Raw genomic sequence first — 13,992 nt, forward strand, 5'->3', positions numbered from 1 at the left:
AGTTATTAATAAGACGATTTTTAAATTAATTTTCCTTGTAACTGAATATACAGCGATAGAATGCATAAACAGGAAACAGGTGAAGCCACTTTCAATGTGTTCTACAACCCCCTACAGTTATAGAAAATGTCAGAGGAAAAATGAAAGTACTATTGTATAAGTGTGCATTTAACATTACATTCAGGTATGAAACTGGTTAATGTTAGGAGTGAAACCTTTTCAGAGAAATTGTTCCATGAGAATCCTCAACTCTATAGATGTATTAAAATCTCTATTTATGAAATCTTATTTTAGCAAATTTCAGCCATTTTCATTACCACTAAGAATAAAATTGATGTAAAGACACACAAAAAAAAAAAAAAAAAAAAAAAAAAAATCTCTATATCAGTCCCAGTTGCCACAGGCCACAGACTATTCTTATGAGCTCCAGTAACAGTTATGTCAGCAAGAAGAGCCTTCCCTAAATTGGAAATTATCCAAAATTACTTGCCACCTTGCATTTGCCAAGGAAGACTGATGAGACTTTCGGTTATGTTGGTTGCAAAGGAATTTGCTAAAAGCGTAAGTTTTGATGCCCTAATAAACAAGCTTCTGGAAAACTTGGCCAGAAGAATCTTGTGCTTGATCAAGGCGGCGCATTAACAAAATATTAGTCTTTATTGTGTTACATAATATGACCTCAAAAATGCTTTTTGCGACTTGTGAGTTTACGTTGTCAGTCATTGTGGTAGACAGAATAACGTCCCCAACTTCAACACACACACCAAAAGATGTCCATGTCCTAATCCCTGGAACCTTGTAAATATGTTACCCTACGTGCCAAAAAAAAAAAAAAAAGACTTTGTGGCCCTGATTAAGTTAAGGACCTTGAGATCCAGGCGGACCCAGTGTCATGGCAAGGATCCTTACAAAGGAAAGAGGGAGAAGGGAGAACCCGAGAAAATGGAGGAAGGGGCCACCAACCAAGGAATGCCTCTAGTAGTTGAAAAGGCAGAGAAAGAGATTCTTTCCTAGAGCCTTCAGAAGGAATGCAGTCCTGCTGACAGTTTGGCCATAGGACTTCTGACCTCCGGAAATGGGAGGTAATACATTTGTGTTACTTTGAGCCACTAAGTTTGCGGTAAGATGTTACAGCGGTATTAGGAAGTCATTTCACCAGCTTGTCACTATTACCCCATTACACTTGATAAATAATGAAGTACTTGGAAAGGAAAAAGCTTTATATCTTTGTACTTTAAACGGCACTTTTCCCTGCTTTTTGAACACGGGGCTTGCGTTTTCATTTGTCACTGGGCCCCGCGAATTATGTACCTAGCCCTACTTTGGGGGCCCTCGGGGGTAACTGCACAGTGAGCAGTCTGAAAACAGAGGAAACAACCCACAAAGAGTGCAAAGAGTGGTGATCCTAGGCCCATTGGCTCCAAATTGCATACGTACACAGAATTTGCATGCTTGCTTTACTTTTCGGTCATTTCCTGATCCACAAATAAGGATAACTGTTTATATATACTTTTCATGTACTGGTACTTTTACTTCTGTGACATAAATTCCTAGGAGTGGCTCAGGGATATGCATTTCAAAAATGAAATAGTCATTTTCATTTCCAGTAACAATGGGATGGGCCTACTCACCGTTCCTTTAATTTGCATCTCTTCCACTACTGGTGAGTATCTTAGATGTTTACCAACCATTTGGATTTGTTCTGCTGTGAACTGTTTGTTTCCCTATATGCTTTCTCTCCTTCTGTGCCCGTCTCTCTTTTTATTATTTTAAAAAGACTATCTACCTCCTGGCCAATACTTTGTATTGTCAGTTAGTTTAATTTTAGCCTTTCTAGTGGGTTTGAAGTGGTATGTGATTATAGTTTTAGTTTGCATTTCTGTGATAACTCATGACATTGAGTACCTTTTCATGTGCTTACTGGCCATTTATGTATCTTCTCTTATTAATGTCTTTTGAAGTTCTTTGATCATTTAAAAAATTTATAGACGCTAAGTCTTTTAGTCTTGTAAGTGTTTAAAATATATGTGTATGTAGGTGCATATGTATATTTAACTAATATACCATTTGTCTATTAAATTCGTTTAGGATATATTTTGTCATGTAAAATCTTATTTTTTTCCATTGTGGTAATATGTACATAACATAGAATTTACCATTTTTAGGCACATAGTTCAGTGGCATTAAGTACATTCACACTGTTGGGCAGCCATCATCACTATCCTTTTCCAGAACTTTTGCATCAGCCCAAAATGAAATGCCGTACCCATTAAAAATGATTAAAAATTTAAAATACTCAATAGGGTTTTTTTTTTCAAGTGTCTGTTCTTCTGGTCTTGATTAAAATGTTTCCCTGCACCTCTAGAATATACATATGATTTCTTAGTTTCTTTTTGTACCAGTTATTATTATATTTTTATGTCTAAATATTTGATCCACCTAGAATTTATTTTTATATGTGGCGTGAGGGAGGGCATAAACTCGATTCTCTTCCAAGTGCAGTGCCAGGTATATGTGCCAGTGGATGCATAAAGTGTCTTTTTCCTATGGAATTAAAGTATTGCCATTGTCTTAAGCTCTCATAAGTACTGGGATCTGTTTCTGGGCACTTTGTTACACTGATCCAGTTGTCTGTTTCTATGCCAACATCATATTGTTTAGTTAGAGTGTAATATCTAATGAATCCAATTCTGCCTCATCATTCTCCTTCATAATTATCCTGGATAGTCTCAGACATGTATGTTCCCATGTGGATTTTAATATTAGTTAATTAATTAATTGATTTTTAAATGTTTACTTATTTATTTTTGAGACAGAGAGACAGAATAAGTGGGGGAGAGGCAGATACAGAATTCAAAGCAGGCTCCAGGCTCTGAGTCATCAGTACAGAGCCTGATGCAGAGCTTAAACTCACAAATTGTGAGATCATGACCTAAGCCGAACTCAGACGCTTAACAGACTCAGTTATCAGGGACTCATAATATTAGTTATTTAATTAAAAACACAAAAACCTATGGGGGTTCTCATGGGTACTACGTTACATTTGTATATTATTTTTGAGAGAATTTATATTTTTATAATATTTGCTTATCCAAGAAAATAGTTGTCTTTCTATAATTTCAGATTGAATTTTATACCCTCTAATAACATTTTTATGGTTTTCTTTATCTAGTTTCTGCACTTTCCATATTTATTCCTAATGTTTATATGCATGCTATTGTCAATGAAATATTTTCTCCCATTTCCACTGGATTTCTTTTGCTCAACTTAATGTATGTGAGATTCATCCGTGTTGTTGTTTATATAAGCATTTATTCACTTTGATTATGAGTGGTATTTCTGTGTAGTTGATGTACTACAAGTTATTTATCAATTCACCTGTTGATGGACATTTGGCTAATATGAATAAAGCTGCTATGAACAACTTTTCACAAGGTTTTAAAAACACAGATATATGTTTGCATTTCTCTTTGGTTAACGACCTACCTGTGGAAATTCTCCTAGGATGTATGTGTAATTCTATCAGAAACTGCCCAACTGTAAGAAAATGGTTTATACCATTTTTACACTCCCACCAGCATTGTAGGGTAATTCCATTTACTCTGCATCGAGGTCAACATTTCATATTGTCAGTCTTTTTAATTTTGGACATTCTAGTGGGTGTGAAGTGGTATCTCATTGTGGTTTTAAATTGCATTTCCCCAATGACTACTGCTGTTGAACACTTTTTCATGTACTTATTGGCCATTTGTTGTTCTTCCTTGGGAAGTGTTCCAAAATCTTTTGTTAATTTTTTTTAAAGTTTATTCATTTATTTTGAGATAGTGTTAGTGGCGGAGGGGCGGAGAGAGAGAGAATCCCAAGCAGGCTGTGTACTGTCAGTGCAGAACCCCATGCGGGGCTTGAACTCATAAACTATGAGGTCATGACCTGAGCCAAAATCAAGAATGACGCTTAACTGACTTAGCCCCCCAGGTGCTCCAAAGTAATCCTCTTTTGCTAATTTTTAAAGTCAAGTTATTTGTTTTTTATTTGTTTTTATTTATTTTTGTTTATTTATTTTGAGAGAGAGAGAGAGAGAGAGAGAGCACAAGCAAGGGAGGGACAGAGAGAGGGAGAGAGTGAATCCCAAGCAGGCTCCGCACTGTCAGCGCAGAGCCCGACGCTGGGCTCGAATTCAGAAACCACAAGATCATGACCTGAGCCGAAGTCAAGAGATGAATGGTTAACTGACTGAGCCATCTAGGTGCTCTGAGTGATTTGTTTTTTAATTATTTATTTGTTAGAGTTCTTTTGTCAGTGTTTTGCCAGTTGTATGTGTTGAGAATATTTTTACCCACCCTGGAAGTTTGTTTTCTTATCCATGTACTTAGAAAATAGATGTTTACAATTTTCAGTGACTTTCAATTTATCATTTTTTTTCTTTGATGCTTTACTGCCTTTTGTATTCTTGTTAAGGAATCTTTATCTACTTCAAAGTTGTGACGATACGCACCTTTATTTTCTAGAAGCATTATAGATTTAGTTTTTATATTTAGGTCTATAATCCATCTCAAATGAATTTTTTAAGTTGAGCTATAATTTGCATACCATAAATTCAGCATTTCAGAGTGTACAATTCAGTAGATCTTAGTATATTCACAAGGTTATTCAAGTATCACCACTATCTAGTTCCAGCACATTTTCATCTCCTGCAAAAGACACCCTGTACACATTAGCAGTCACTCATCATTCTGCCTTGTCCCCAGCATTTGGCAACTGCTGATCGATTTTCTGTATCTATGGATTTGCCTATTTTGGCATTTCATATAAATATGGTCATGGAGTATATGGCATTTTGTGTCTGCTTCTTTTATTTAGCATAATGTTTTCAAAGTTCACCCATGTTTTAGCATGTATCAGTACTTGATCCCTTTTTATGGCAGGCTAATATTGATTGCCCTGTATGGGCATACCACATTTTGTTTATCCGTCAGTTAATGGACTTTTATGTTGTTTCTACTTTTTAGCTATTATGAATAATGCTGCTATGAATGTTTTTGTACAAGTTTCTGTATACACATATATTTTCCATTCTTTTGGGTATATACTTAGGTGCAGAATAGCTGGATCATATAACTCTGCGTTCAACCTCTCTTCTTTGTGTTGCCATTGTGCCTTTATCAAATATCAAAAAATTTTATATGTGTGGGTTTATTTCTGGGCTCTATATTCAGTTCTATATTTTTATTAAAAATTTTTTTTTATTAAGTCAACTCAACCCCCAACATGGGGCTCAAACTCGTGACCCTGAGATTAAGAATTGCATGTTAGGGGTGCCAAGGTGGCTCAGTCAGTTAAGCGTCCAACTTCGGCTCAGGTCATGATCTTACAGTTCGTGGGTTTGAGCCCGGGGTCGAGCTCTGTGCAGACAGCTCAGAGCCTGGAGCCTGCTTCAGATTCTGTGTCTCCCTCTCTTTTTGCCCCTGCCCCACTTGTGCTCTGTCTCTCTCTGTCTCTCAAAAATAAATAAACGTTAACAAAAATTAAACAAAAAAAAAAAAAAAAAAAAAAAAAAGAATTTCATGCTCTACCAACTGAGCCAGCCTGGTATCCTGGTCCTGTGTTTTTAATTTATAGTTTCTATGCAAGTAGCACATTGTCTTGATGATTGTAATTTTAAAGTAAATAGTGAAATCATGTTGTGTGTTTTCCCACTTTGCTCTTTTATTTCAAGATTGTGTTGGATATTTTATATCCTTTGCAATTTCATGTAAAATTTTAGAATCAGCTTGTCAACTTCTTCCAAAAGGTCTGCTGGGAGTTTGATTGTGATAGCATTAACCGAATTTGGAGAAAATAGACATCTTCATGATATTGAGTCATCTAATTTTTGAATTTGGTATATATCACCATTTATTTAGGTCTTTTATGTTTTTCTTTTTGTTTCTTTTAACATTTTTTTAAGTAGGCTTCACACCCAGCATGGAGCCCAATAGGGAGCTTGAACTCATGACCCTGAGATCAAGAGTTCTATGCTTAACCCGCTGAGCCACCCAGGCGTCCCAAGGTATTTTTATGTTTTTCTTAGGAATATTATTTATTTCTTAAATGTTCAATAGAATTGACCAGTGAAACCATGAAACTCACTAGTTCTGAGTCAGGAGTTTTCTCTGTGGAGCATTTGTTTGTTTAAAATTAGCTTTTTTAAAGTTTAACATGTAACAAAACTCATCTATTTTAACTGCATAGTTCAATGAGTTTGACAAATAATGTCCTCTGCAAAACAGAGTTTTACTTCTTCCTTTCCAATCTCTGTGCTTTTATTTTCTTTTCTTACCTAATACCCTGGCTAGAACCTCCAGTACACTGTTGAATAAAAGAGGTGAGAGCCAATATCCTTGACATTTCCTTGATCTGACGGGAAAGCATTTAGTGTTTAATTGTTTGTATAACGTTTACTGTTGAGTTTTTGGTAGAAGCCCTTTATCAATTTAAAGAAGTTTTCTTTGGGTACCTGGGTGGCTCAGTCGGTTAAGCATCTGACTCTTGATTTCAGTTCAGGTCTTGATCTCATGGTTTGTGGGATGGAGCCCTGCTTTGGGCTCCATGCTGATAGCACTGAGACCGCTTGGGTTTCTCTCTCTCCCTCTCTCTCTGCCCCTCACCTGCTTGTCCACACGCTCTCTCCCTGACTCTCAAAATAAATAAACATTTTTAAAAAGTTTTCTTCTATTTCTAGTCTTAAGAGCTTTTTTTAAAAAAGTTTATTTATTTATTTTGAAGGAGAGAGCACAGGGAAGGGGTAGACAAAGAGGGAGAGAGAGAGAGAATCCCAAGCAGGCGCTGCCCTGTCAATGCAGAGCCCTACGCAGGGCTTGAACTCGTGAGCTGTGAGATCATGACCTGAGCCAAAATCAAGAGTTGAATGCTTAACCGACTGAGCCACCCAGGTGTCCCAAGAGCTTTTTTTAATCACCACGAATGAGATTTGAAATTTATCAAATGCTTTTTTAGTATCTATTGGGCTGATCATTTAATTCTTCCTTGTTATTCTCTTACTATAGTATCTAACACTGAGTAAATCTCAAATGTTAAATCTACCTTGCATTTCTGGGACAAACCCCATTTGATCATAGTATAGTAACATTTTTATGTATTGCTAGATTTGATTTGCTGAAAGTTTGTACATCCGTGAGGGATATTGCTACGTAGTTTTCTTTCAATGTCTTTGACTGGTGTTGGTATCAGGGTAATGACGGCCTCGTAACAATGAGGCGACAATGTTCCCATTTCTTTTATTTTTCGGCTAAAATTATAAAAACATGAAAATCTTCATTTGGGGCAAGGATTTGGAGTCCCCAGAACTCTCATATGTTGCTGGCGTGAGTTTAAGTTCATTTAGTCACCGTTTGGCAGTATCTATCAGAACTTAACATACATCTGTGCTCTAACCCAGCATTTTAACTCCTACCCAAACACTCAAGAGAAATGAGTGTGTATGTCTGTCAAGATATATGTCCAGAATGTTTGTAGAAGCTTTATTTATTAATAGCAAAAACTGAAGCAACCCTTGTATTCCTCAAGAGGAGAGCAGAGAAATAAACTATGGTATACTCAAACAATGGAATTTTATGGAGCAATAAAAAAAAGCAAACTACTGATACATTAATGTGGAGGCATCAGAAACATAAATAGTGAAAGAAGCTGGACTCAGAGAAAACACTCTGTCTGCTTCCACTGATACTAAATCCAGGTATTGACAACACTGACGTATGGGATTAGAAATCGTCATGATCAGCTCCGGGTAGAGGTGGATTTGGACTCTGAAAGGGTCATGAAGGATTCTCTTGGGTGATGGTAACATTCTGTGTCTTCCCCTGGGTATTGGTTACACGGGTCTTACATGGGTAGCAATTCATAAAGTTGTACCTTTACGATTTAGGTATGTTGCTGGATGCGATTTATATTTCTAATACAATAAAACATCAATCGTGCCCAGAACTCAAGTGAGCCCTTCTCAGCTTGCAAACTTTAGTTTTCCTTACTTAGGGCAATTTTTTTCTCCTATTGTTTAATTATTGCCCCTCTTGCATGTTCTTTTTCTTCCTCCTAGGATTCCTTTCATTCACGGGTTAGGTATTCTAGATCCGTTTGGTTTCTAAGTCCTTTTTATACCTTTTTGTATTTTCGTCTGTTTTTGAAAGATTCCTTCTCCTCTGTCTTCCTGGCATATGATTTTTTACCTGACAAGCAATCGGCTTCTCCTTCAATTTATCTGAATTTGCCTTCTTTAATTTAACTGAATTTTAAACATCAAATATACTTTCTTTAGTGCTGGCAGTCTTTTAAATATTTCATATTTATAATTGGATTTTCTTAACTGCACATGTTTTATTTTGATCAAGTACTGATTTTTTTTCCTCTTCTCCAAAGGAGGCCTATTTTACTGAATATTTTACCTATTTTACTGTTGGCAGTATTTTACTCTTTCACTTTCTGAATGTTGGAGTTCCTTAGGTAGCAGGGTGATGACATAAGTTATCATTCAGACTTGAATGCACAGGGGGACTATTAATAATTATACCAGTATCAACAAGGGCTGTCTTATGGTAAGTAGGATATATGGTCACCGCGCCATTAGGTGCCAACTTATGGCTTGGGTCTCTGGTTTAGATGCTGGAGAATGATGAACAGCAATAATCGTCATAGTGATGGGAAACGCAGCAGTCTTGGTCCCCGGGGATAGTCCGTGCATGGATGGTAGGTTGTTAGGCTCCAGGCAGCCAGGTTGCAAGGACCAAGAAAAGAATCTCAAAAATGTCAACAGAAATTCCAGTTAAATCAAGGCTGGAAATTATTTATTGAATTCATAGTTAAGAGACGGTGGTCTCTTTATGGAGAACAGATTCAGTAGTATAATGGGGCCAAAAGCCATATTGTAGTGTGTTTTAGAATGAATGAGGTGTTAAACACTTAGATGCCAAATGTAGACTATATATTTTTCCTCTAAAGAAGTGAAGGGAGGGGCTCCTGGGTAGCTCAGTCGGTTAAGCGTCCGGCTTCAGTTCAGGTCATGATCTCGCAATTCATGAGTTCGAGCTCCACGTCGGGCTCTGTGCTGACAGCTCAGAGCCTGGAGCCTGCTTTGGATTCTGTGTCTCCCTCTCTCTCTGTCCCTCCCCCACTTGTACTCTGTCTCTCCCTCTCTCTCAAAAATAAAGAAAACATTTAAAAAAATTTTTTTAATTTTTTTTTTAACGTTTATTTATTTTTGGGACAGAGAGAGACAGAGCACGAATGGGGGAGGGGCAGAGAGAGAGGGAGACACAGAATCAGAAGCAGGCTCCAGGCTCCGAGCCATCAACCCAGAGCCCGACGTGGGGCTCGAACTCACGGACCGCGAGATCGTGACCTGAGCCGAAGTCGGAGGCTTAACCGACTGAGCCACCCAGGCGCCCCAAAAAATTTTTCTAAAAAAGAAGGGATGATGTTAAAGACACAGATGAGGGTTTGGTCTTGAATGGGAGGAGGGTCACCCTATTCCCTGGAAATGGACATAAGGATAGATGTGACTATAGATGAAGTATAGCAGTCCTTTTATGAGTTAAGCAGGCTTCCATTTAAAAAACATATATTGAATTAATTTATTAGACTTAAAATTCAGAGAGCATTAGAAGATAGACTAATCAGCAGTTCTGTGGCCACTCTGTTCTCTTCCCTGTGGGCAATGATGCTTCTGACTTTTGTAAAAAAAAATCTAGAGAAGAATAAACAAAAGGTAAGTAGCATCATTATCTGTAGGGAGGAGAACTGGGTGGCTGCAGAACTTTACAGGGGTTTTTCTTAATGTTTTTTAAAATTTTTGACAGAGAGAGAGCGAGCGAGCATGTGAGTGCACATGAGTGAGGGAGGGGCAGAGAGAGGGAGACAGAGGATCTGAAGTGGGTTCCTGCTGTCAGCACAGAACCCTCCCATGTGATGCGGGGCTTGGACCCACGAACCGCAAGTTCATGACCTGAGCCAAAGTCGGACACTTAACCGACTGAGCCACCCAGGCGCCCCAGAACTTTACAGTTTTTAATGACCCCATACTGGTCTATTATATGGATATACCACATTTATTTACATTATTCATTTATCTTTGGACATTTATATGGACAAGAAATTTTCCTTATCATAGATAATGTTTTTTATAAATATCCTTCAACAGAAATCTTTTTCTACAGCTATGATGATTTTAATAGACTATATTCCTAGTGTTCCTAGAAGTGTATTCACTGGGTTAAAAGCTTTTGGTATTTTAGACTTTTTAGGTTCTTTGGACATACTGCAAATTGCTTTCCAGAAAGGTTGTAACAGTTGCATTCCTATTAGCAATGTTTGAGTCTGTCTGTCTCTCTGTCTCCCTGCCAACCTCCCCAATGATACTTTTTTCTTTTTTCAGTTTGATAGGCTGAAATTTGTATTTCAATTTGGTGTTAATATATACCTATTAGTGTACTTGAGTATCTTTTCATATGTGCACATGCCTTTTTAATTTAATTTACTTTTGCATGCCTTTTATTCATTTTTCAATTTATTGATTTATAATATTTGTAATAGCTCTTTATACTGAAAGGATATCAGTGCAGATATTATTTCCTCTATATTATTGGTTTTTAACTTCATTTATGATGGTCTATTTATTTGTAAGAGATCTACCTTTACTAATGTTGAATACACCACTCCTTTTCTTTATGTTGTCTTCTTTTGAAAATTTCTTAGATAGTCTTTGCCTATCAGGGGGTCAGCTAAATATTAGGTAAATATTTTCTTTTTTTATGGTTTCATTTTTTACTTTTTGCTCTGTAATTAGTTTAAATTCTTTTTGGCATAAGATATTATGTTAAATTCGATCTATTTTATTTTTCAAAGAAAACCATAATTGTTCTTTGGTTTGTCACTGGCCAGGCCAACCAGAGGTTCAAGGTCACAGTAAAAAAAAAAAAAAACAACAATACTTTTATTTATTTATTTTTAATTTTTGTAAGTTTATTGATTTGTTTTTTTCATTTATTAACTTTAAAAAATTTACAACCAAGTTAGTTAACATATACTGCAATAACAATTTCAGGAGTGGAATCCAGTGATTCATCACCTACATATAACACTCAGTGCTCATCTCAACAAGTGCCCTCTTTAATGCTCCTTGCCCATTTAGCCCATCCCCCCACCCAGTACCCCTCCAGCAACCCTCAGTTTGTCGTCTGTATTCAAGAGTCTCTCATGTTTTGTTCCCCCTCCCTGTTTTTTGATTAGTTTTGCTTCCCTTCCCTTCTGTTCATCTGTTTTGTATCTTAAAGTCCTCATATGAGTGAAGTCATATGATATTTGTCCTTCTCTGACTAATTTCACTTAGCATAATACCTTCTAGTTCCATCCACGAATGGCAAGATTTCATTCTTTGATTGTCGAGCAATACTCCATTGGATATATATACCAAATCTTTATCCATTCATCCGTCGATGGAAATTTGGGCTGTTTCCACACTTTGGCTATTGTTGATAGTGCTGCTATAAATATTGGGGTGCATGTGCCCCTTTGAAACAGCACACCTGCATCCCTTGGATAAATACCTAGTAGTGCAATTGCTGGGTCATAGGGTAGTTTTTTAAAAATTTTTTGAGGAAGCTCAATACTGTTTTCCAGAGTGGCCACACCAGCTTGCATTCCCACCAACAATGCAAAAGAGATCCTCTTTCTCCACATCCTTGACAACATCCGTTGTTTCCTGAGTTGTTAATGTTAGCCATTCTGACAGGTGGTATCTCATTGTGGTTTTGATTTGTATTTCTCTGATGATGAGTGATGTTGAACATCTTTTCATGTGTCTGTTAGCCATGTGGATGTCTTCTTTAAAAAGGTGTCTATTCATGTCTTTTGCCCATGTCTTCACTGGATGATTTGTTTTTTGGGTGTTGAGTTTGATAAGTTCTTTATAGATTTTGGATACTAACCCTTTATCTCATATGTCATTTGCAAATATCTTCTCCCATTCCATCAGTTGCCTTTTAGTTTTGCTGATTCTTTCCTTCGCTGTGCAGAAGCATTTTATTTTGATGAGGTCCCAATAGTTCATTTTTGCTTTTGTTTCCCTTGCCTCTGGGACATGTCAAGTAAGAACTTGCCGAGGCTGAGGCCAAAGAGGTTTTTTGCCCGCTTTCTCCTCGAGGATTTTGATGGCTTCCTGTCTTACATTGAGGTCTTTCATCCATTTTGAGTTTATTTTTGTGTATGGTGTAAGAAAGTGGTCCAGGTTCATTCTTGTGCATGTCGCTGTCCAGTTTTCCCAGCACCACTTGCTGAAGAGATTGTCTTTGTTGCATTGGGTATTCTTTCCTGCTTTGTCAAACATTAGTTGGCCATATGTTTGTGGGTCCATTTCTGGGTTCTCTATACTGTTCCATTGATCAGAGTGTCTGTTTTTGTGCCAGTACATACTTTCTTGATGATTACAGCTTTGTAGTATAGCTTGAAGTCCAGGATTGTGATGCCTCCAGCTTTGGTTTTCTTTTTCAGGATTGCTTTGGTTATTTGGGGTCTTTTCTGGTTCCATACAAATTTTAGGATTGTTTGTTCTAGCTCTGTGAAGAATGCTGGTGTTATTTTGATAGGGATTGGATTGAAAATGTGGATTACTTTGGGTAGTATCGACATTTTAACAATATTTATTCTTCCTACCCATGAGCATGGAATATTTTTCCATTTTTTTTTTGTGTCTTCTTCAATTTCTTTCATAAGCTTTCTATAGTTTTCAGTGTGTAGATTTTTCACCTCTTTGTTTAGGTTCATTCCTAGCTATTTTATGGGTTTTGGTACAGTTAAAGAACAGTATTTTTAAATAATGTAATTGGTATGGAAAAGATTCATATGTGGTAGTAGGGTGAATCTTTTCTTTTTAATGTTTATTTATTTTGAGAGAGAGAGCGTGAACAGGGGAGGGGCAGAGAGAGAGAGAGAGAGAGAGAGAGAAAGAGAGAGAGAGAGAGAGAGAGAGAGAGACTCTCAAGCAAGCTGTCAGCAGACTGCTCCAGGCTGTCAGCACAGAGCCCCAGGTGGGACTCGATCCCAGGAATCCTGAGATCATGACCTGATCCAAAATCAAGAGTTGGACGCTTAACCAACTGAGCCACCCAGGTGCCGCTAGGGTAAATCTTTTGAATGCAGGCTGAGAAATGTAAAAGGCAGTGGAATGAGGCCTTCCCTCATTTGAACTGGTAGATTAATCACTTTTTGCAGACTGAATTTACTGGCTTCCTCTGTAAAGTAACTAAGGAAGAAACTTGGAGCGAGAATTGCCAGTTTGCACTGGATGTGCCGTAACCAAGGATGCCCAGTAGAGGGAGTAGTTGGGGGCTGAAAGTCCAGACCAGGTTTATAATCCTTGGAGTTGCATTTCTTGAGGGAGGGGTACCCTTTTCTATTGGCACAAAGGAACCTTATAGGCTAGTGGTACCCTTTATTGACATGGTCCACTCATTTGTGTCCTTGATCTGCATATTCTTTGCACTGTTTTTGTTTGCTGGTTCAATAGTAAATCAAAGTGAAAGCAAACAAAAGAAATCAGAGTAATTATTGCCAATTTTGAAGCTTAAAGAACCTTTGTAGTCTATCTTAGCTAATTTTCCAACATATTTTTTTGAATTATCATGATTCCCTTTATTTTGCCATGTAAGCTGTATTTATCCCTCCTCTCCCCAGAGATATCTTTACCTTGTTTCCATTTTATGATAATATGGGATCGTTTTGAAAAATTCAAAAAAAATACAAAGAATTGTGTCTACCTGCCAGAAACAGCCATTGCTAACAATTTTAGACTTTTCCATGTATCCATAGGTATTTATTTTACTGTATATTTATATAGCCTTATCTATTTATCCATCCCGATTGGCATTTATATGTGTTTAGTTCTTTATTGTCACAAACCATTCTGCAGTGGTCATCCTTATACTTGCAGTTTTCATACACTGG

Source organism: Neofelis nebulosa, chromosome X (assembly GCF_028018385.1).
Source record: "Neofelis nebulosa isolate mNeoNeb1 chromosome X, mNeoNeb1.pri, whole genome shotgun sequence".
Classification (NCBI taxonomy): Eukaryota; Metazoa; Chordata; class Mammalia; order Carnivora; family Felidae; genus Neofelis; species Neofelis nebulosa.